The sequence below is a fragment of the Rutidosis leptorrhynchoides genome, chromosome 6, assembly GCF_046630445.1.
Source record: "Rutidosis leptorrhynchoides isolate AG116_Rl617_1_P2 chromosome 6, CSIRO_AGI_Rlap_v1, whole genome shotgun sequence".
Classification (NCBI taxonomy): Eukaryota; Viridiplantae; Streptophyta; class Magnoliopsida; order Asterales; family Asteraceae; genus Rutidosis; species Rutidosis leptorrhynchoides.
In genome coordinates, this window is record NC_092338.1 from 331878646 (window position 1) to 331903706 (window position 25061).

A 25061-nucleotide genomic window follows, 5' to 3' on the forward strand; every position below is an offset into this window, starting at 1 on the left:
GGGATTTTACGGCAAAACCTAAAAATCTAGAAATATAAAATAACTACGGCAAAAACTAAGTTTAAAACTAATTACGAACGATAAATATACAAATGTTTAAAATATACAAATTATAAAAAAATGATAAACTTACAATTTTTATTTAAATATTATTTTTATATTATTATTTTATAAGAGTATTAACTCTTTTAATTTAATAAAACTAAATTAAAACTTAATATTACAAATAATAATAAAATTATATATTTAATTAAAACCCTAAATTAATTAAATAATATTAATTAAAAATAAACCCTATGCGTAATAAATGCTGTGATCAGAACTGTCAGGGCACCCCATGCGATCGCATGGGGTTTTGGTTTTTAATCCATGCGATCGCATGGAACACGAGTCCAGGCTTTTTTTAATTTTATATTGTTTTTCTAAAAATTATATACAATTATATTTTTACAAATATATATTAAAAATATAGCGTTTCGCCGAGTCCCCGGCAGCGGCGTCAAAAACTTGATGTGCGTAGGGGTGTATACAAAATAGTTATATTTTTACTACGAAATACGACGAAATATGATACAAGTTTTAATTAATTTATTTACAAATGAGATATACCTAAACTCTGCTACAACACTATAGGCAGTGTTCCTAATCATATAGTAGTATAGTTTTTAGTAAGTCTGGTTCGTTCCACTGGGAGACGACTTATTTTACACTATATTTTAAACAACTATATTTGTACAAAATATATATTTTTATATATAATAATAATATAAAAGGGGGCTTACCGTTTAATGACCGGTTTGTCGATTTTATATTTTAAGCCACAATTAAAACCTAATGAAAAATATAAATGACGATAATTTAAATGCGTAAAATAAAATGCGATAAGAATTAAGATAAAATTATTATACTTATTTAAACTTCCGTAATCATGATGTTTGATTTTTTGATTTTAATTAATTATCCTGGGTTAATTGTCTTTTGTCCTGGATTATTTAATATGTCCATCTGATTTTTGTCCATAACAGTCCATCAGTCATAAATTTAAAGTGCGAGTGTCCTCGTCAAATTATCCTTATATCCGAAGTCAATTATTCCAGCTAATTGGGGACTTAAACTATAATTACACCAATTTTCCTTGTATGTAATTCACTCCTGTTTTAATAAGTCCATTGACTATTAATCCATTCCCGTGTCTGGTTAAATGAACGATTATTAGTACTTATAAATATCCCGCCCATCGTGTCCGATCGAGTGTATATGCCTATTTATAGGTACGTCCAATTGTAAATCTTTATATTAAATTAACGAACTATCATTCAATTAAATAAATATAAAGCCCATTAATAGCCCATAGACTAATTTTCACAAGTGTCGTTCTTTTGTTCAAACCCCAATTATGGTACAAAGCCCAATTACTCCATCTTTAATATTTAGCCCAACATCATGATTACTTCAATTTAAATAAGCATAATAATAACTTAGTTACAAGACATTAATTTAAAAAGGAGAACATAACTTACATTGAGTAATTATCGCGTAGCTTTACACATACAGAACTTCGACTTTAAAACCCGTAAAATAACCTTTACATAACCCAAACTAAACTAATATATATTATATATATATATATATATATATATATATATATATATATATATATATATATATATATATATATATATATATATATATATATATATATATATATATATATATTACAGAGGGAGTATTATTATTATTGTGTAAAGAACTCGGCCAGAATTCGTTGCATTTATAGGACCTGGCCTGGAATTTTCATCCATGCGATCGCATGGAATTTCTGCCTTCTGGCCATGCGATCGCATGGCCACCATGAATCCAGCTGTTTTGCTTTGTTTCTAGCTTGTCGACATAATTTAATAAATATATATAATATATATATAATTTATATAATTATATATATTATATTATATTTTTGTGCATAGTAGACTTGTAACTTTAGGTCCGTTAAGTCGCGCGTTGATAGTTGGCTCAGGTCCCGGTTCCGGATTTTCGAACGTCCTTTCATACTATTTAATATCTTGTACTTTGCGTTTTGCAATTAATTTGCACAAAAAATTATTTTTCTTAACTCCCAAAATCCGCGCAAGTCTTTAACTCACTTTTAGTGGCACTTTTGAGTGCACTATGGCTTTAGTGGCACTTTTCAGGCTTTAGTGGCACTTTTTCTTCAATTCTTTAATCTTCGTGCTTTGTCTTCACATTTATTTATTTAAACGATTACAACTTAAAAATAGAATAATTACAACTAAAACCTTTACATATTGGGATGATATTGCGACTAAATATATGTTCGTTTGGAGCACTATCAATCATGCTTAATTAAATCCCAGTGTAGCTTGAAGAACTTGAACTTAAACCCATCCGGACCAGGCGCTTTCAAACAACAACACTCATTGATGGCATCTAACACTTCCTTTTCCAAAAAAACATGTTGTCGCCCTGTTCAGGAGATAGCTGCATAGGCAGCGGCTGATTTGGCCCATCAGGAGAGATGGCACTAAGTGTCATTTTATTAGAATTTCGCTTCATGAAAAGTGCTCTGTAATGAGTAAAAGCTTTATGTTTAATAACCGACGGGTCTTCACTCCAGATTCCGTTTACATTTAGACCACGTATGTTGCGTTTTGAAAGTTGTCTACGCATGAAGAAGCGAAAAAAATTAGAGTTTTCTTCTCCTTCAATGACCCATTTAACTCGAGACTTTTGTTTTTCCATACTTGCCTTGACCTTTTATTTGTCAATCCACTTTTTTCTATTGTCGAGCCAATTACCCAGTTCCCCATCCGTTAAAAATCAGTTCTCAGCTTCATTTTCCCAAAAACACACTGCTTTCCTTAAATCCTCAATTTCAGTGTCAATTTTCCAAAGGTACTCCTACTCCACTTTTTCAAAGATAATTTAACATTTTCTAGTTTTTCCTAAAAACAACATCTAATCTTTGCCCCTCTACCCGTACGTTCCAGGCCTCATTTACAATTTGATCCGACCCCTCTGTTTCCAACCATTCATCGAAGATTTTCGTCAGTTTTGGACCAAAATCAATCTCCTTGTCCTAAATTATGATGGGACAATGATCGGACATTTTACGTTCCAAGGCGAGAGCCGATACATCATCCCACATAAGATTGAATTTCTCGGAAATAAGGAATCTGTCTAATTTACTAAACTTTATTCCATTGTCACAGATTCTTGTAATCGTTTGCCACCTAGCAGGAATTCAATCAATTGAGTTTTGTTAATGAAATCATTGAAACATTTAGCTCTTCTTTCCAAGTAAATGCAGTTTTGTCTCTCGGTTTGGTCTCTGACTTCGTTAAAATCCCCACATAGTACCCACGTCGCTCGTATTCACCTACAAATTTTTCAAGACTCGCCCACATTTTAACTTTATTAGCATCATCATGTGGGCCATAAATGTTAACAATGATGAATAATTCGTCCCTCCCTATCCATTTTCCAATGACCGCAATAAAAAAATCATCACTTAAGGTTCTTTCAGTTATAAAATCATTTGTGTTCCAATTTAACAATGACCCTCCCGACCTTTCAACCATTTCTTTTTGAATAAAACTGAACTTGTTAGAACCCCAACTAATATTTATCCAATTTCCATCAACCGTATTGCACTTGGTTTCTTGTAATGCAACAACGAAAGGTTTTTCACGAAAAATAAGTTTCCTAAAGTCGCCGATTTTACAATCCCTACCCGACCCGAAACCACGAATATTAAAGGACATAATCTTCATATTGAAACAACAGTAAACGAAAGAGAGAAAAGGAAAGGAGCAATTAGACCTTTTTCTATCCATTTTCCCATTCGAGCCCAATGTGTTTTGTAAAGGCTCCTAATTCCACGCTTCTTTCCGAGCCATCTGAAAAAGGCTTCCACCACCACACTCGGATAATTTCTTTGACCTAGTCTGTTTAGATCTGTTACTCTTAGTCTTTTGGTCTTGTTTGTGATCCTTACACGAATATGACTGACTTCTATTTGAATCATTCTTTCTGACACCCTTATATTGTGACCGAGCCAAGCACTTAGCTCTCATAATCATAGAAGACACCCTCCAGTTCCCAATTATTGTCCCTCTTTCATTAATTGATGACTTTTTGCGGGTATGGACTTCAATGTTAATCTCGTCATCGCACATACCTGCAATTAATCGATCACCATCTTCATCACAAGAGGATCTGCTTGCTTCCTTTGTAATTGACCTGGATTTTCTCTTTTTTTTTTTACACGACACTAAGATGAGGGAGTTGGGGGCTATGTTGTTATCGCCCATCAAATTATCATTACCCACACAGTGTTGAAGCTTTTTATCTTTTGGACTGGCTCAAAGATTAGGACTCGATGATTCTGTGTCTTTTGCAGATTCGCTTAGGTTATCGGATCGGTCTTCCTTATCGGGCTCACCACACACATTCTCCTTATCTTTTGACAGACCATTCGAGTTATCAGGTCCGTCTTCCTTATTTCTGCTCAGCACATGGCTCACTTGAGTTATCAGGCCCATCGTCCTTGTTGGGTCCACAACCCTCAACCTCCTTATCTTTTGAATCTTTTTTATTGGACTCACCACAGGGCTCACTTGAGTTACCAGGCCCATCCTCCTTATTTTGATCACCAAACTCATCATCCCTGTTGGGCTTATCTGGTTTATTAGGTTTACATTTTTCCGCATGCACATACTCATTATGATTACATGAGCCGTTGTTTTGACCTGTGGATTCATCTTCTTCCTCTTTTCCTTCTACGTTTTTTAGGTTTTCAAGGTTGCAGTCTTCAAGGTTATGATTACTGTTATTAGAATTGCAAGAGGCGCTGTCAATGCCATTAATGTTTCTATTCCCCATGCCCTCATTGGCATTCCTGGAGCCTTCATCTTCCAGTGAGAATTCCGGAACAAATTTTTTGAATACCTCATCATCGCCGATTGGGACAGACCTTCGGATGTCATCATCGTCATCTTTGGAGCTACAGTTCAATTCCCCATCTTCAATATTGTGATCGACATCACCCTATTCGCTGTTATTTAAGTCTTCCAACTCGATCTCAATGACATCTCCCAATTCTTGTAGGACTTTGACATAAAATAAACTGCTCCCCGCTCTTAATTTGACAGTTTCATTGATTAAGTTTACCCCTCACACCTTAACTAGAACTTTCCCATAGACTAGATTTTGATTTTCTTTTGAATGAGCAATTATGCATCTCATGAATCTAACCCCACCATTGTGCAATCTTCTTGAACGTATTTTCCTTCCAATACCTAAATGGAACACCCATTATGTTCAACCACGTTATTAAGCCACCCTTTAAGATTATTAAGCCACCCTTTAAGACTGTTGTTGTCTTGTTCCATGATGTTCTTTGCAGAGTTATCATCCTCGAAAATAATCATCAGCTCTAGTCCTCCAAGATATTTTAATTCGAAGTTGCATAAACCCTCAGCTACACACAGGGAATGAAAGTTGATCAAGTACTCGAGTTTTTTTAACTTCCCCAGTCAATGCTTTCCTCAATCCCAAGTTGTCTTCATCTGCAGGAATATTAACCATTTGTTCCTGTTCTGGACCACTGCACGCGTTGTTTTGGTTGTTTTGTTGGTTGTTTACAGCATTTTTCACGACATATTGTTGCTTAACGTTGTTCTGGTTGTTCCGATGGTTGTTAACAGCACCTCCTCTCAAAACATATTTTTGCTAGTGTCTATTATTATTTTGCATGACATCGCAGAACTTCCGGTCATCCTGATATCGGCCAAAAAGTCACGTTTTTACCCCCTATATTAAGCCCTAAATCCATAAAGCACTAAAATTTGTCGACAAAATAATAGCTTTTCGGTTAATCTTGTAGATTAAGTAATTACAAAGGCGATGTAAAAAGAATCAAGTAAAACGGAGCTAAAACGAAGATTCAAGAGCGAAAACGGTGAAAGACAAGTTACGACCTAGGAAATCAAGTTACGATCCAGGAAAAACAGCAGACCAGGGCAGCCATACGGCTTGCCATCCGGCCTGTCATACGGTCTTCCACTATAGAAAATGGCCTATCAGCATCCGGGCACAACAAACAGCTTGCCCTGGCATACGACCATGGCATACGGCCTGCCAGCCGTATGCCAGGTGATTTTTTTGCCTATTTAAGGAGCTTTTTGCATTCATTTTTACACACACTCAATTTGTACTTCAATTTAGATTTTCAAGCTTTTTAGTTAATTTTTAGTAGTAGCTAACTTATGTAACATCCCGTGTTTTTCCGTTAAAAATTTAATTTTAACACCGTCTTCTTTTTTTTTATAATATCTTTCGTTATTTAAATTCGTAGTTTCCGTTGACTAACGTTCATAATATTTCCGCTATTCAATTTTAACACCACTCGTTTACTCTAGCGTTTTAAAATATCTCGTTTGGTTAAATTACGCACCCGGCTTAAAATTGAGGGACCATTTTTACCAAATGGCCAAACTACTCACTAGTAGTTGACTAAGTCAACTACTTCTCCACCATCCTCCCCATTTAATTTCTTTTTCTTTCTTCTTTTCTCTCAACCAAAAACTCCCATCCTAAATTCTTCATCATCTTCAATCATCATCCAAATTCAAGCAAGGAATCAAACATCAAAACAAATTGTACTTTTGGAATCCTCGTTTCATCCTCTTCGATTTGATACTAGTCTCATGGCATGGGGTAAGAATTTCTCATGAAACCCTAACTTGTTAAATTCGTTTTTAGACTTGTCAAGTGGTTAATTAGTGTCTATGGCTCGTAGGGATGTCGTGTATGTAATTTGTATGCTCGTTCTTCGTGTTTTGAAAATATGACATGAACACCCAAATGGGTCTAGCTTAATCTTGAGTTTTGGTTGCTCAAATGATGTTATAAGATAAAGTGTATGTGTTAAAAGTGTTAGTTACTTCATTAGCTTCGTTTTGATATGTTGGATGATGATAAACTAGCTCAATAACATGAAATGTGTTTTTGGTGAATCGATTATCGTTTTGGTAGGAACTTGATGCGGTTGAATGCTAGTTGAGACACTTGTTTGAATGTATGCTAGTTAACTAGTTAAATTGTATGCGTAAATAGCTTCGAAATGGTGTGATGTATGCTAGCGTTTGATTAGTGAATCATAAGTCTCATTTGTGTCGAAATTGATTTTGAAACGATAACGTGGCTAGTGATTTTTGACGTAGTAAATGTTTATTGAAACTTGGAATATGCGTCTAGTTGCAATGTATGCGTTATTACCTTCAAAACGGCATATCATTTGTATGTTAAAAGTTCCCGAATCATAAAATGCGTTTCTTTGATTTTTTGGTTGAAAATGATGAACTTTGATGATGTTTTCGATTTGGAAATTGTCGGTTATGATCTAGGAAAAGTGTTTAGTTGTATTCCTTGTTAAAATACCTTTCCAACGACGTGAGATACATGTTTAGGAGGTTTGCGGTTTGTGAGTTAGGATTATTTGAGTTTTGGGTCGTGCTTACTTGAAAACTGACCAGAATTGCCTGTACAGGAAATGGCGCGGCGCGCACCTCACCCCGCGCGGCGCGCAGATAGACCTGGTCAGATTCTGACCTCTTTGTCCCATTTCACGTGAAATGTTTGACTAGCTACCGACCTCCGATTCACATGAAACTTGTTTTAATATACTTGTATATGAATATTTAGCATAGAAAAATAGTTTGGGACCCGACCCGAACGCGTTGACTTTTCGTTGACTTTGACCAAGTTTGACTTTTAGTCAAACTTAACCAAACTTTTATGCAATCGTTCTAACATGCTTTTATACTTGATTCTCGCATGAAACTTGGCAACGTGATTCACATGCTATATTTAATCGAGTCGTAACGAGCCATAGGACTAATTGAACACATTTCGCCCGACCTTGTGTCGTAACCGGTTAATTGATACAACTTACTTGTTTAGGTCAAGGCTAAGCAACTTTCATGCACACGTTTACTTTGTGAAGTACTTTTATACTCGTCCACTCGAGGTGAGATCATAGTCCCACTTTTTACTCTTTTGAACTTACTTTTGGGATGAGAAAACATAAACGATTCTTTTGAACTAAGTGAACACAAGAATGGGAAAACAAACATTCTACATACGAGTTTAGAACGAAAATCCTCAATCCGATTATCATTAGTTACATCAGATGGTGTAAGCGAGAACTTATGTTATATGGCCATATGGGTTTGACAACCCTCATCTTTGACGGTTCGCTACCGTCTACGGATGAAATATATTTTCGGGAAACAGTGTTGTTCTAGCACTAATTTATGGGGTATTCAACGGACGGAATGTTAAGCTTTGATAATTGGGTGCTCGTGAATATTAACTTTTAGAATGTACTATTATTTCAACTTTGCAAATCTTGTGGTTCGACTTACTTTACTTTTACTCACTTACTTAAACCTATGATTTCACCAACGTTTTGCGTTGACAGATTCTTCTATGTTTTCTCAGGTTTATACATGGCTATTTGTTACACGCTTCCGCACTCTTTGATTACTTGATTGGAGTCTACCATGCATGCATACGCTAGGGATAGCATTTTTGGATTCAAACTTTTGTCTACTTACTTACGCTATTTATAGCAACTGTGGTTTCAAACTAATTATGTCGCAAGTTATTTCATTCATACTTTATAACTTTGTAAACTTAAACTTATTGTCGATCCGTTTATTAAACTAAACTTTGTACCTTTCAAATGAACGCGACATAATTTTGGTCAAACGAGTCTCATATAGGGACTACGACCACGCAACGGGACCTAAGTTAACGACGCCGTCAATAACGGTTTTGGTCGGGTCGTTACAAGTGGTATCAGAGCGTTGGTTGTAGAGAACTAGGATGCATTAGTGTGTCTAACAGAGTCGTTAGGACGCATTAGTAAGTCTAGACTACAACTGGATAGTTAATCATTGCATTCTGACATACATTTGCTATAGATAGCACTTACTTGACTACTTGTGCATTATACTTGAATCATTCTTAGGCAAACTTTTTAATGGTACCCAACCTTCATCATACGAACTCGTATTCCGCCACTTTTTGGTAACACACGTAAATTCATGATTCATACACGTATGGATGACGACGACTTCATTAGTCACACTTGTTCGGGAACTCTGTCTCCCGGATTGTTATTTGCCACCGTTTCAACTTACTATCGGGTTCCCACTGGTGTTTCTTACTATCTACTTTTTGGTGTTACTACCATCACTACTCTATATGAGTATCGTCATCACTATTTATCACTACGGTTGCGTACTACTCGTTATCATGACTCGTTACTCTTTTCATACCTAAATACATTTTTGTCTGACTCGAACCGCATTGACGTGAACAATCATTTATACACTTCCCTCGGGGAACGCTTCCTTAGATTTGCAGAAATTCTTTCGATTTAATATGAGTCACGTTTGAGACGTCGTTACATTTTGTTCATTTTAGGTCTTCACGATGACACGAACTTGAATCTATTGAGTGATGTGGGAATGGAGGTATGAGTTAGCGTAATATAACGACACTCGATCAACGTGGTTATATTACGGTAAGACATACCAAAGTTCTAGTGACACGTGATGGTGGTTAGACTCGATCAACCTAAACACCACCATGAGCCATGTACATGACTTCATCTATTCATGTTGGACATCTGAAAACTCCGAGAATATTGATAACAACCATACCGGGGACACACCTTCGATTTTTGTCGAACTATACTTATGCTTCCGAATGAATTACCGATTCCTTTCGACTTCAACCGTATGTTACACGTGTATACTATCTCGTCCTCGCACAGTCTTATTGACTAATTACAATTTACTCGTTATGCTCGCACTGAGGCGGAAACTTCTCTCTCACCACACTCGTACTTCCGGTTCAGGAAATCTTTATTCTAAACTCTCAATGGAGGGAGGGACTCTCCACGTTATACTAGTATTCACCTCGAGGGTGAATAGTTCCGACGAACGTTTTTCTTTCAGAAACCGAGGAGAACTTGCCCCGACGAACGTTTTTGGAAACCGATGAATCTTCCGCGACGCGAATGTCTTGAGAAACTTTTCCTAGCTAACGTTTTCCATTCCTAGCAAACTTGTTTGATATGCCTTAAGGAAATGTACCTCGTTTCAGATCGAGATCCTCGTTTCATTTCTAGACTTACAAAAAGCCTCGGGACCCCGTTTAGACATGAGTACCGCGTACCATCCACAACCCGACGGACCGGACAAACATACGATTTAAGTCTTGAAAACCATAATACGAATTTGTATTACCAACTTCAAATTTTCTTGAGAAACGTCTTTGCCTTTAATCAAACTCTCTTACTACAAAATTTTCATTCGAGTATTGACGCCACGCCTTCGAAACCTTATATGACCGGAAACGTCATTCTCCTTTTGTCGAACCAAGTAAACGATGACCAATTCACCGGGACCGGGATTATGCATGAGCGACCGAGAAAACTTATCCATATCCAAGAAAGACCCAACACGACTCGTTGTCGCCAAATGAGCTACGCCGATTTAGACGTAAACATTTCAAATTCCACATGGGAAACCGCGTCACGTTAAGAGTCGCACCTTGGAAAGGTGCAATCCGTTTCGGGAAACGTAGGAAGCTAAATCCGCTATATTTCGATCCTTTAAATTCTTGGGGCGTTTTGGACCCGTTGCTAGCCGTTTAGACTTTTCCGACTCATTTTGGGTCTCCGTTATCCTACATTCGATGTATCAACTCAAAGACGTGTTTTGCGAAACGAGAACTTGTTATCTTCTTTGATGAACTCACTATCGACGATAAACCTCACTTCCTAGGAGGACCGGAAACCATAAAATCATGGAACCAAACCTTAAAACAACATACGACCCCGACCTTCAGGTTCGTTGAAATACCCAAGGACGTACCTTCCCTCACTCGTAGAATCGGCAACACAAGACCTCGATGAAGATTCAACAACTACTACTTCCAACTAAATTTCGGGACGAAATTTCTTTTGAGGTGTGGATAATGTAACATCCCGTGTTTTTCCGTTAAAAATTTAATTTTAACACCGTCTTCTTTTTTTTTATAATATCTTTCGTTATTTAAATTCGTAGTTTCCGTTGACTAACGTTCATAATATTTCCGCTATTCAATTTTAACACCACTCGTTTACTCTAGCGTTTTAAAATATCTCGTTTGGTTAAATTACGCACCCGGCTTAAAATTGAGGGACCATTTTTACCAAATGGCCAAACTACTCACTAGTAGTTGACTAAGTCAACTACTTCTCCACCATCCTCCCCATTTAATTTCTTTTTCTTTCTTCTTTTCTCTCAACCAAAAACTCCCATCCTAAATTCTTCATCATCTTCAATCATCATCCAAATTCAAGCAAGGAATCAAACATCAAAACAAATTGTACTTTTGGAATCCTCGTTTCATCCTCTTCGATTTGATACTAGTCTCATGGCATGGGGTAAGAATTTCTCATGAAACCCTAACTTGTTAAATTCATTTTTAGACTTGTCAAGTGGTTAATTAGTGTCTATGGCTCGTAGGGATGTCGTGTATGTAATTTGTATGCTCGTTCTTCGTGTTTTGAAAATATGACATGAACACCCAAATGGGTCTAGCTTAATCTTGAGTTTTGGTTGCTCAAATGATGTTATAAGATAAAGTGTATGTGTTAAAAGTGTTAGTTACTTCATTAGCTTCGTTTTGATATGTTGGATGATGATAAACTAGCTTAATAACATGAAATGTGTTTTTGGTGAATCGATTATCGTTTTGGTAGGAACTTGATGCGGTTGAATGCTAGTTGAGACACTTGTTTGAATGTATGCTAGTTAACTAGTTAAATTGTATGCGTAAATAGCTTCGAAATGGTGTGATGTATGCTAGCGTTTGATTAGTGAATCATAAGTCTCATTTGTGTCGAAATTGATTTTGAAACGATAACGTGGCTAGTGATTTTTGACGTAGTAAATGTTTATTGAAACTTGGAATATGTGTCTAGTTGCAATGTATGCGTTATTACCTTCAAAACGGCATATCATTTGTATGTTAAAAGTTCCCGAATCATAAAATGCGTTTCTTTGATTTTTTGGTTGAAAATGATGAACTTTGATGATGTTTTCGATTTGGAAATTGTCGGTTATGATCTAGGAAAAGTGTTTAGTTGTATTCCTTGTTAAAATACCTTTCCAACGACGTGAGATACATGTTTAGGAGGTTTGCGGTTTGTGAGTTAGGATTATTTGAGTTTTGGGTCGTGCTTACTTGAAAACTGACCAGAATTGCCTGTACAGGAAATGGCGCGGCGCGCACCTCACCCCACGCGGCGCGCAGATAGACCTAGTCAGATTCTGACCTCTTTGTCCCATTTCACGTGAAATGTTTGACTAGCTACCGACCTCCGATTCACATGAAACTTGTTTTAATATACTTGTATATGAATATTTTGCATAGAAAAATAGTTTGGGACCCGACCCGAACGCGTTGACTTTTCGTTGACTTTGACCAAGTTTGACTTTTAGTCAAACTTAACCAAACTTTTATGCAATCGTTCTAACATGCTTTTATACTTGATTCTCGCATGAAACTTGGCAACGTGATTCACATGCTATATTTAATCGAGTCGTAACGAGCCATAGGACTAATTGAACACATTTCGCCCGACCTTGTGTCGTAACCGGTTAATTGATACAACTTACTTGTTTAGGTCAAGGCTAAGCAACTTTCATGCACACGTTTACTTTGTGAAGTACTTTTATACTCGTCCACTCGAGGTGAGATCATAGTCCCACTTTTTACTCTTTTGAACTTACTTTTGGGATGAGAAAACATAAACGATTCTTTTGAACTAAGTGAACACAAGAACGGGAAAACAAACATTCTACATACGAGTTTAGAACGAAAATCCTCAATCCGATTATCATTAGTTACATCAGATGGTGTAAGCGAGAACTTATGTTATATGGCCATATGGGTTTGACAACCCTCATCTTTGACGGTTCGCTACCGTCTACGGATGAAATATATTTTCGGGAAACAGTGTTGTTCTAGCACTAATTTATGGGGTATTCAACGGACGGAATGTTAAGCTTTGATAATTGGGTGCTCGTGAATATTAACTTTTAGAATGTACTATTATTTCAACTTTGCAAATCTTGTGGTTCGACTTACTTTACTTTTACTCACTTACTTAAACCTATGATTTCACCAACGTTTTGCGTTGACAGATTCTTCTATGTTTTCTCAGGTTTATACATGGCTATTTGTTACACGCTTCCGCACTCTTTGATTACTTGATTGGAGTCTACCATGCATGCATACGCTAGGGATAGCATTTTTGGATTCAAACTTTTGTCTACTTACTTACGCTATTTATAGCAACTGTGGTTTCAAACTAATTATGTCGCAAGTTATTTCATTCATACTTTATAACTTTGTAAACTTAAACTTATTGTCGATCCGTTTGTTAAACTAAACTTTGTACCTTTCAAATGAACGCGACATAATTTTGGTCAAACGAGTCTCATATAGGGACTACGACCACGCAACGGGACCTAAGTTAACGACGCCGTCAATAACGGTTTTGGTCGGGTCGTTACAACTTAGCTTTTATTTTCCGGAGGATATCCCGGCGAGTCCCTGCGATATCGGGCAGATTTCTTCAGCTTTTTCAGGTTTTTTCTGAAGAGCTTGTCTTATTAATTAAACATGTATTGTCATCATTTATGTTTTATAATGTGTTACGATATTATCATGTTAGCTTAATTAATTTGTATGTCACCATGATAGAAGTTTGAGATAGCGTAGTTATGTTAAATTAGTACGATTACTATCGTCATACTGAATTTGTGATTCTAATAGATTTGTATGCTAGCATCTTAAGGATTGACCAACCTAGGTTATGATCAGAACTTGTCCACCTATATGAACTTAGCTACTTCATAGGATTAAGACCTCTGGTTATACTGTATCTAAAGATTCTATGAACTCGGTATGGCAGGAGTTCCCGAGAGGCATCTAATGCGCTTTTAGGACACAAAACTTAAGAATTGAGACATGAATGACCTAGTATGCCTATTGACTATCCCAAAGAGACCTCTTGTAACGACCCGCCAAAATCGCTATTGACGCGGTACGTTATTCATTGATTTTAGAGTGAGGTACTGACCTCAACATGATACGTTTTGTAAACATTGCATTCTTTTGAAAATGCACACCATAATTAAATATCAAATTCCAAGATTTTTGACGACTGATGATTTCTACATATAGACAATCATCGTAATTAATAGTTTACAATACTACATCCGTTGATAATGCAGTCAAAATAAAATACATGGTGATGATTTTGTGAATGCAACGTTTTCTCGAATAAAGCATGTATGACTCCATGCACATAGCTTGTATCACATATAAGAAAACAGCGGAATACTTCTAGGAACCTGAGAATAAACATGCTTACAAGTGTCAACACAAAGGTTGGTGAGTTCATAGTTTTAATGTTACGCATAATCTGTATATAAAGGTGGATCACAAAATTTCAGTTGTTTCATCCGAAACGTTTATCAAAATATTCTACAAGATTGAGCACCCTGGTAACTAAGCTTTAACGTTATAATAAGTACCCCTGTTTTAACATACACGCAACCAACATGTACAATACATGCAATCCAACGTGTACTAACCTCAAATAGCATACGTCTATTTTATAGTTCAGTACCTGGAACAGACGGGGATGTTAAGCCCTATGGATCCATATACAACTATTCGCGCCCACGAGTGCTTATAACTGGCAGTTACTAGTTACCAAAGCTAAGGGATTTTTGGTTCAAACTCGGTGTAGAATTTAGTATGTACTTTTATCCATTGCATTTAAAATAAAGTGCATGTATTCTCAGCCCAAAAATATAGATTGCAAAAGCAATTAAAAAGGGAGCAAATGAAACTCACCTTAGCAGCACATAAGGTCATTCACCGAAATGTGACCGAAACTCAGAATGCAAAATAACCGTAGATCTCAACCTAGAGAACATATGTTGGTCAATACATGTCTAAAAAGCTAGGTCGGGTCATAGTGTATCACAATCCTAATGCTCGAGACTGACATGCAAATGTTAACAAAAGTTATCTCAAAAGTCAACCTGACCCAATATAATCTTTAAATCTATACATGTTTATTAACATAATATAAGTCTTGATAATTGAACGAATTTATAATTTATCAAACTCAAAATATTATTTATTTCAGGAGCTATATTATATTTGAATTATCATGGCAATCGAACATATTTTATTATTTCACATAGTTTTTCAATACTTGTAAAATCAGATTATAGTGTTTATAAAGCTTTAACATGATAAGACAGTCAACTTTGACAATTGTTCAACAAAACGAGACGTGCCTTATATAGAAATTCATTTACTCGATTAGTAATATCTAAAAATCCAATTTATCAATCTCATAGACAAGTTGTTTAAATATTAATTTACAGTTTCCAACACAATTTCAATTAACGTCAAACATAATTCAGTTGACCATATCTTTTAATCCGTTCATCGAAATCACGCAATTTCTAAATGAAAAGTTATTAATTTTTCGATAGCTTTCCAATGACATGCATATCATATACTTTATATCAGTAGAATATGTATCAAATTCGTGATTCATCATAAACTATCCAATGACAAAATTAAAGCATACACGCATGCATAAACATATATACTCGAGCACTAGACATGGATACACTATTAATATATAAAAGATAAGATATGAATGCTCACATATCAATATTGTGATTCAATATTGCAGGAAAGTACATTAACGCAACGGAAATGATAAACGCTAGGTTGACCTTTGACTTATGATCATAACCCCCAAGCAATACCCATATCCTCCATAGCTATAACTCATAATTACCCTAGTTTCATCTCGCTCAAAAATCCGTTTTGAAAATAAATCGCTCATGACCTCGTCGTAATATTTTATGTATACATAACTAATAAATAATTATACGAGATTAATAATAATATTAAGATTAATATTAATAACAATAATATTAATAATAAATATTAATAATTCTTACGAAGTATGTAAATTGTATGTGTGTGTGTTTTTCTGCGATCGATCGATATATATATATATATATATATATATATATATATATATATTATAAATATAATATTATAATAATATAATAATATAATAAAGTAATAATATAATAATATAATAAAGTAATAATATAATAATAAAATAATAATATAATAATAAAAGGAATCAAACGTGTGTAATCTTAGCCGCCCCATTTTTGTTAGTTTATGCTGACAGTTTTTCACAGACCATTATTTCGTACTCTGTTGCTAATAATTGACGGGTAAAAGTGTAAATAAAAAGAATTCCACTTTTTATAATTGAATACATATATTTATTTTAGTCTTAAGCTTTATAAAACTAGTTGTAAAAATGTCCATTTATTTATAAAATTACTATATATTTTCGATGTAGAGTGTACGTACTAGTCTGCTGATCATTTCGTACCACAGTAAATCACAAGATTCATTTAATCGAATGAATTTTAAAATTTCAAAAAGTCGTATTTCTTAAATACTTCAGGGCTATATTATGTAACTTATAATTAATAATTTCTATCATGTCGCTTTCATGTGAATAGTAAATTAATTAATTTCGTTTCATTTACTATTCATATGAATAGTAAATGAATTAATTTCGATTCAACTATTTAAGTTACATTGCTGTACGTTGTGCTTTACAACTTGTACATCTTTGATTTAACTTCGTGTCTTCTTAAAAATTTAAAAAAATACATCATAAAAATAAAATGATTATATACGTAAAATTTTTAATTTGAAATTGTATCATTCACTAGTAAATTTTTATCATTTCGTATATAAATATTATTCGCATGTTTCCGTATATATATATATATATATATATATATATATATATATATATATACATACACTATTATATAATTATCACAAGTTATGACGTTCGTGAATCGTCGGACAAACAAGGTGGTCAACCGTTATATAAAACTCATTTACAAAAGTTTTAAAACTTGTCAAAATGCATTGCTTAAGCATTAAATCATATATAGAATTGGTTTAAATAAGTCAAAATTTTTCGGGTCATCACAGTACCTCCCCGTTAAAGAAAATTTCGTCCCGAAATTGGAGTGGGGTTGTCATGGTTAATTTAACAGACTGAAATCCGGGCTAGTTATAAGTTGTCTATTTTGCCCTAAGGGTTTGTGCTTAGTCTTAAGTGCTTTTATTTTAATTATTTAATTAGTGTTTTGTTATATTTGTGTTGTGTCCAGTTTGTAACAAGGGTCCCAGAACAGGTTTGTTTATTTTATTTGGACTTCGTTTGGGTTACCTAAACCTGTACGAAACAGATAACTGATAAATACCCGTGTGTTGCACAGTGTGGGAATTAAACCCAACTAAGAGACTAGTGTACTGTATTTCCTTCCCATTTCTAGAAAATTCACCAAACACACTGTACCTTCATCCCTCCCACCTAACCAAACCCTAATTCTCCATTGTTGATCTTGAGCTAGAATTGGTCTTGAAATCACGTTCTTTACACTCTACTGATTCTTTTAAGGTATGAATCATGAGCTTTCATGATCAATTTAGTGTTAAAATGGTGTTTTTAAGTGTATTTGTTCAAAAGCTTGATTTTGTGTCAAAATCCATGGATTTGATGTTGTTATGGTCAAAACTTTGTGGGTTTATAGTCTATAACATGTAGTAATTGAGTTGTGGCAAGTTTTGGTGTCGAAAACGAGCTCTAGATCGAGTTTTGGTGAATTTAGCTTGAAGTCCGTAGGTTGTGTTCAGAATCTGCAAATGATGAACACAGTCGGCCGACTGGCGAGTGAACCAACCGATTGAGTTTGACCTTCGGCCGTTTGTGGAAATACCAAATAAGTTGACCGATTGGGAAAGTCAGTCTACCGGTTGTGTCTACAGTCGACCGGCTGTCTATGTCAGTCGACCGATTGAGGAGACAGTCGACCGACTGTGTGTCCAGGGCAGAATATTTTACCAAAGTGCCTTTTTCTAGCCGTTATGCTGCCCGTTTGTATTTTGGTGTTCAGGATGTAAATTTTGAAAGTGCAATGTAAATTTTGAAAGTGCAATGTAAATTTTGAAAGTGCATAAGTGTTAAGCATGAAAATTGTAGCGGACGCATTTTTTTTACTAATTTGCTATAATTCGCTGTCAGTGTGTCTAATCTTGATGGGAACACTATTCTAACTTGGTTTTTGCTGTTCTCAGGAGATAAGGACAAGGAGGAAGCTCAGAAATAATAACTGAGCAGTTGCTGGTAATTGGTGAGTGGGTCTATCTACGGATAGAGTTTAAGTAGCATATCATGCTACAGTGGTTGACTCTTTTACCATGCACAGTGTAGGAATTGCCATGATAGAATAATATCATTTGCCTGATGTTGTATGTGAATTATGTGTACACTGTGTGAATGGCACCAGTCAGGCTTAGGGAGACTGGGGACTCGAGATCGTGCCTAGGAGAGGTTAGAGTCCGTATGAGGTCAACTGTGCCTAGAGGAGGTTGGGTCCATAGGCTACTGATTGAGGAGTATAGTGTGAATGATGCATCCCCTGCATCTGGATAACTATAATGTGAATTGAGTAGCAGGGACTATCGGTAGACTCAGGCCCGATCAGCTGGGAGTCGTGTGCTCGTACAAGCCACCAATCCTCGTATTGTCTTATTGTATGCTAGTTGGTAGTTAGCAAGTGTTTTTGTTAGTATATAGCTTGTGTGTAGCTTAAGCTATATCTGTTAGATAGATTCCGTTCACTTAGCGGTGCGCTAATCCCCCACATATTCTCCCCTTGCAGGTTTAGGTACTGCTAGTCGGGATGGGTGCTGTTGCAAAAGACATGTTTGACAACCCAACTCTGATGTGGACTTTTGTATAAATAATGTTTTGTAATAACGTAACACCGTTGTGTAAACTTAAACGTAATTACACGGATTAATGTAAAGACGTAGCTTATATTGTATTTGTTATTAAAGTCTTCCGCTGTGTATTTTTTAAAAAAAAAATGGCCGGTGTTACAAGTTGGTATCAGAGCATGGTTTGGTAGCAAATACGTGCGCGTATTTTGTTCCCAAACCCTGAGGCAAGTCAAACATGTCTGTGGGAGTGGGGGCTAAGTGAAAATAGGATATACATGTGTTAGTTGTGATTAAACTAACTGTTATCCACTAAGCTTTTGTGTGAGCTATTTTGTAGCACATGTATGGCTGATAGAAACGCAACTGGCCCATCCAACCCCGAAACATTCAGAGCACCAGAAGAGGGTGTTGAGTCTGATGATGATCAGAGTAGTTACATCCTCCAGTTAGAAAGCAAGCTAAAAGAGGCTGAAGATAAACTTAATGAGCTTGAATTAGCGAGGCATTCTGGAAATGATGATACACCACCTGGATTCCCAACCGCGCAATCCCAAACGATACCCAATGTGCACCAGAACCAGTTTCAAAATCAAATACCTAACCAATACTATATGCCATCGCAAAACACTTTTACTTTCCAAAATCCCATGATGATGAACCCGTACCAAATGCAAATGTTTCATCAACCTTACATGCAACCACCCAAAAGATGTACTTTTAAGAACTTCCGTGATTGCAAACCCTCTGAGTTTTTTGGAAGTACTGATCCGACTGTAACTCTCAATTGGTTGCGAGATATTGAAAGGGTATTTGAAGCGTGTCAGTGTGAACCCGAGCTGAAAGTGACATATGCTAGTCGATTGTTGAAAGGTAGGGCTATGATTTGGTGGGATTCTTTGATATCTAGTATACCGAAAGAACAAGTGAGTATGATCACATGGGAGCAGTTTCATGGGAAGGTGTGTGAACAATATTGTAATCCATTTGATATGAACTGAAACAAGACTGAGTTTCTTGAAATGAAGATGACACCTCAAATGATGATCGATGAGGTAGTAGAAAAGTATAGGGATAAACTGAGGTTTGTACAACAATGGGTGCCAGACGAAGCGTCTCGTATACAGCATTTTGTTAATATCATTTTTCCAGAGTACCGAACTTTTGTTAGAACGGCTACGTCGCTGTCTCAAGCGGTTGTGATGGCTAAGATGGTAGAAAGTGATGTTCAGGCTACCAGAAATAGAATGTTTGGTAATGTGCTACAACAAGGTGGGCAAGTATCTGGTCAATCAGGATCTAAATCCAAGAAGTCTAGCGGGTTTAAATCGAAGGGTAAAAGTGGTCAGAGTAGTTCTGGGTCTGGATCAGGTAAAGGGAATTGGTGTCACACGTGTCGATCTTCTCACAGTGGTCAGTGTACTGAGGCTACAAGAAGATGCTTAAAGTGTGGTGTGGTTGGGCATGAGTCTTCAGCATGTCCGTATCCGAATAGTGTGTGTTAGAGTTGTCATAAACCAGGGCATCGTGCAGTTAGTTGTCCGTCGAAGAGTGGTAGTTCCGGGGCATGGTCAGGGGCGCGTTCGTCATAAGCCGGAGGGTCAACTGTCTTGAGTGGGTAAAAGAGGAAGAACCCTCCAACAGCAGAGGCTAGAGCTTTTCATATGTCAGTTGAGAATGCTGTGGCAACCGACGAAGTGATCACCGGTATGTTTCTAATCAACTCAATACCTGCTCGTGTATTGTTTGATTATGGTGCCAATAGGTGTTTTATGTCCCTAGATTTCTGTTCTAAGTTGAAATTACCAGTTACTGTGTTACCCAAGCCGGTTAGTGTAGAAGTAGCCGACGGTAAGATCACACCCGTCACAACATATGTGTCTGGGGTTTGTATAGAGATCGAAGGGAAGTCTTTCCCGGTGACTTGTTTAGTGTTACCTATTCCTAGCTTTGATGTAGTATTAGGAATGGATTGGCTGAGCTCGCTTAGGCCTAATATTAAGTGCGATAGGAAAATGATTACCTTTCGTTCGACCGATGGAACTCGTGTTGTGGCCCGAGGGGAGCGGGGCGGGTATAATTTTCCGTTGATAACCATGATGAAAGCAAAAAAGTCGATGTCAAAGGGTTGTGAATCATTTCTTGCATATGTGATTGATGTGAAGAAAGAAAAGAAAACAGTGGCCGATATTCCGGTAGTATCAGAATTTCCCGAAGTGTTCCCAGATGAGTTACCAGGTCTGCCACCGGTCAGGTAAGTCGAATATAAGATTGAGTTGGTTCCTGAAACAACTCCAGTTGCAAAAGATCCATACCAATTAGTGCCGTCTGAAATCCGTGAAATGATGTCACAGATTCAAGAGTTATTAGACCGTAGGTTTATCCGACCGAGTTCTTCACCGTAGGGTGCTCCGGTATTGTTTGTTAAAAAGAAAGATGGGTCAATGCGCATGTGTATTGATTATCGTGAATTGAACAAAAGAACAGTGAAGAATAAGTATCCGTTACCTCGAATAGACGATTTGTTCGATCAGTTACAGGGTGCTTCATTCTTTTCTAAGATAGACTTACGATCCGGATATCATCAGGTTCGTGTTGCTGAATCAGATATACCAAAAATAGCATTCAGAACTGTAAGATATTGTTTTCTTTTTGGCTTGGACGCCATCCAAACATCTGGGACGCCGTCCCATTATGAAGGCCTGGACGCCGTCCAGAAATCTGGACGCCGTCCAGATGATCTGTCGAGCCAGAATTGGTTTTTTTAAATATTTTAGATGGGTAAATTGGTAATTTCACTTGGTGGATGAATTAAAGGCCCTAGATCAGTTTGGTTGAGCCTCATTACTCCATTTCTAACCACCAAACTTCATCCACTTAAATCCTAGTGAGAGAGTGTGATTCAAGTGTGAGAAAGCTCAAATCGGAGAAGAAGAAGCTTGTTTCGGGTTTTAGCTCGAGCATTAAAGTTGTTCATCTCCTCGTTAGCTTCGTTTTGATTGTGGTGGTAAGCCCTAAACTTGATTACCTTAGTTTAATGTGTTTAAGGGTTAGGGTTTGGGTTAGTGTTGCACATAAAACCCATTTGTGAGTAATTTGGGGGTTTTGGGTAAGTTTGGGTCATGAAGACCCAAATGGTGACTAACCTAGGGTTTTGAAAGGGTAAATGGGTCTTAAAGGCCTAGCAAATCACTAGTACACTTATAGTTAATGTTAGTGGATGTCATTTGGGTTGTGGGTGACCCAAATGGGTGTGTTGACCTTGAAATGGGTCAAATGGGTCTTTGATGACCTAGGTTGTCTTGCATGTATGAAAACGAGTTAACTTGGTGATTAAATGTGTGTTAAGACCTTAATGGTTAGAATTAGGGTTTTTGGTGAAGTTAACCCATTATTAGGGTTAAGGGTGCAAAATGGGTCGGGATTGCACCTTGGGTCAAAAGACTCTAGATTTTTGAGTGAGTTGCTTGACCGACTTGAGTTGTGAATTGATTATGTGCTAAAATGTAATAGGTACGTTACATTGAAGTTGCAAGTTTGGTTATCTTTCACGAAGACTCTAAGGTGAGTGGAGTAATTATACGTATGTGTATATGACGTATTTATTTGTGGGTGTTATGGTATGAACCATCAAGCCGGTAGTGCCATAACATGTGTGTGATCGAGTGTGAACCACGAGCCGGTAGCACTATAAACTAAGATGTGAACCACGAGCCGGTAGCATCGAGTGTGAACCACGAGCCGGCAGCACTATAAACTAAGATGTGAACCACGAGCCGGTAGCATCGAGTGTGAACCACGAGCCGGTAGCACTATAAAAGAGTATGACTCAATTGCGTATGGTGTGAACCACGAGCCGGTAGCACCATAGCATTATGGTTAACCATATTGAGATTGTTGATTGTTTAGCATATTGTTTAAATATATTGGGTTGAGTATATGCTAATGCGGTTTTGTGATAATGTGCGAGTTGTTAAGTATTTCGGGTATGATGTTATGCTAATTTGAGTTTCAAGTTCGTACGAGGTATTCGGTAATTGTGATTGCAAATAGATGGGTTATATATATGTATGTATAATTATTGCATTCACTAAGCGTTAGCTTACCCTCTCGTTGTTTACATTTTTAGGCTCGGGTGCGGACAAAGGAAAAGGTATTCGGTTGGATTAGTTCTCCTGCTTGATTTGGTAGGGGATGCTTTCGGGTTAGCTTTTGGAAGCTCGGCCAAGCTTTGGGTAGTTTAACCCCAAACACCATGCTCTAGGGTCGTTTGGAAATTAAATTTGTATTTGGTCGAAACTTCTATTTTTGGAACGAAACTCGTAAAATGGGCGATGTGGGCCCGATGTTGTAAAACTTGATTTGATGATGAAAACCTCTTAGTTTATCATTTTGTGTTATGTTGTGAAAAGGTTTTCGTGTAAAAGTGTCGGGAAGCGGGTTTTCCGCTAACGTGAGTTGGACCCGTGATCAGTAGCTGGCAGTTCATTGGGATGTCGTCCCAATTGCTTGGACACCGTCCCAGTTGTGTTGAGCTGGACGCCGTCCCAAACTTTGGATGCCGTCCCACATTTCTGAGCTGGACGCCGTCCAGGATTCTGGACGCCGTCCAGATGCACTGACATACATTTTTTTTTGGTACGCGTTTTGAGTTTATGAAGTCGGGTTATTACAAGTGGTATCAGAGCATGGTCTTAGGGATTTAGGCGACTTGAGATAGGTGCCTAAACTTAGACTTTATTGTGTGGGCGCTTTATGCGGGACTTGTAGGACTTTGGGTCTAATCGGGAATTGTTAGTGCTTTGGTTTATGAGAATTAACCTTGTGCTAATTGTTTGTGTTGTGTTTAGCAAGCATCAAGCGAGATAGGCATTGTACTAGCGAGTTAATGCGATGTGCTCGCGTAGTAATGACTAGCTACCATTATTACGGGCGCAAGTTGTGTTAAACAAGCAATGTACGACGATTGTTGAGCGAGATGGAGTAGTGTGGCATATATGTATATACACATGTAATTGTCCTTTCATTTTTGTGGTTTAACCTATTTCGTTTTATAGAATGAAGACGAGAAACGGTCCCGATCATGATAACGGAAGTACAAGCGAGGACGCTGAGTTTTCGGCCAAGGTTGAGGCCGTCTTTAAAAAGTTAAAAGCGGATTTTCTTACGGACGTCCGAAAGGTCTTTCAAGATTCGGTCGATGGGCAGGTGACCGATTTGATAAATGAATGAATGAAGGCCACTATCGAAGAGCCCTTGATGCTAGAAACATTTATCCTCGTGGTGAAGGAGGTGAAGGAAGGCGGTACTTCCACTACAAGAATTTCAAGGACGCTCAACCCCCGATGTTTAATGGGGTACGAGATCCTTTAAAAAGTACATGTTGGATCTCCGACATCGAGGGAGCTTTCCTTACCTCGGAATGTCCTCCCGAGAAGAAGGTGAGGTATGGTTCTAGCATGCTACGAGAAGAGGCTAAGTTATGGTGGGATGATAAAATCAACTTGTATGGTGAGGAACAATGTATGGGCTTGACGTGGGAAGAATTTAAGAAGGAGTTTTTCAAGGAATACCGAACATCTTCCGATCTCGATAGAATCCGGGACGAGTTGCACCATTTGCAACAAGGTTTAATGGACTTAGTTACTCTTAAGTCTACCTTCTTGGCAAAGACTCGTTTTTGCCTGGAGTATGTTGGTGATGATCACAAGCTAATGAAGGATTTCTACCGCACTTTAAATGATGAGTACAAGGGTAAGATTAGTCGGGGTATGGCTAAGTCTTTTGACGAGTTATTTGAATTGGCTCGGGGTTTTGAGCCGGAGGTGCCAAGAAAGAGCGATTTTACTTTTTTCAAAGAGGAAGTTTGAGGGTTCAAGTCATTCTAACTTTTCAAACAAGAAGTCCAAGAAAGGCTCCGAAAGCTTTAATAGTGTGAAGAAGGTTGCTTCCGGGGGTTTCGGGCCCACGTGTTATAATTGTAATCAAAGAGGACACATGGCCCGTGATTGCACCAAGGCGTAGACCAAAATCACTTGCTTTAATTGTGGTAA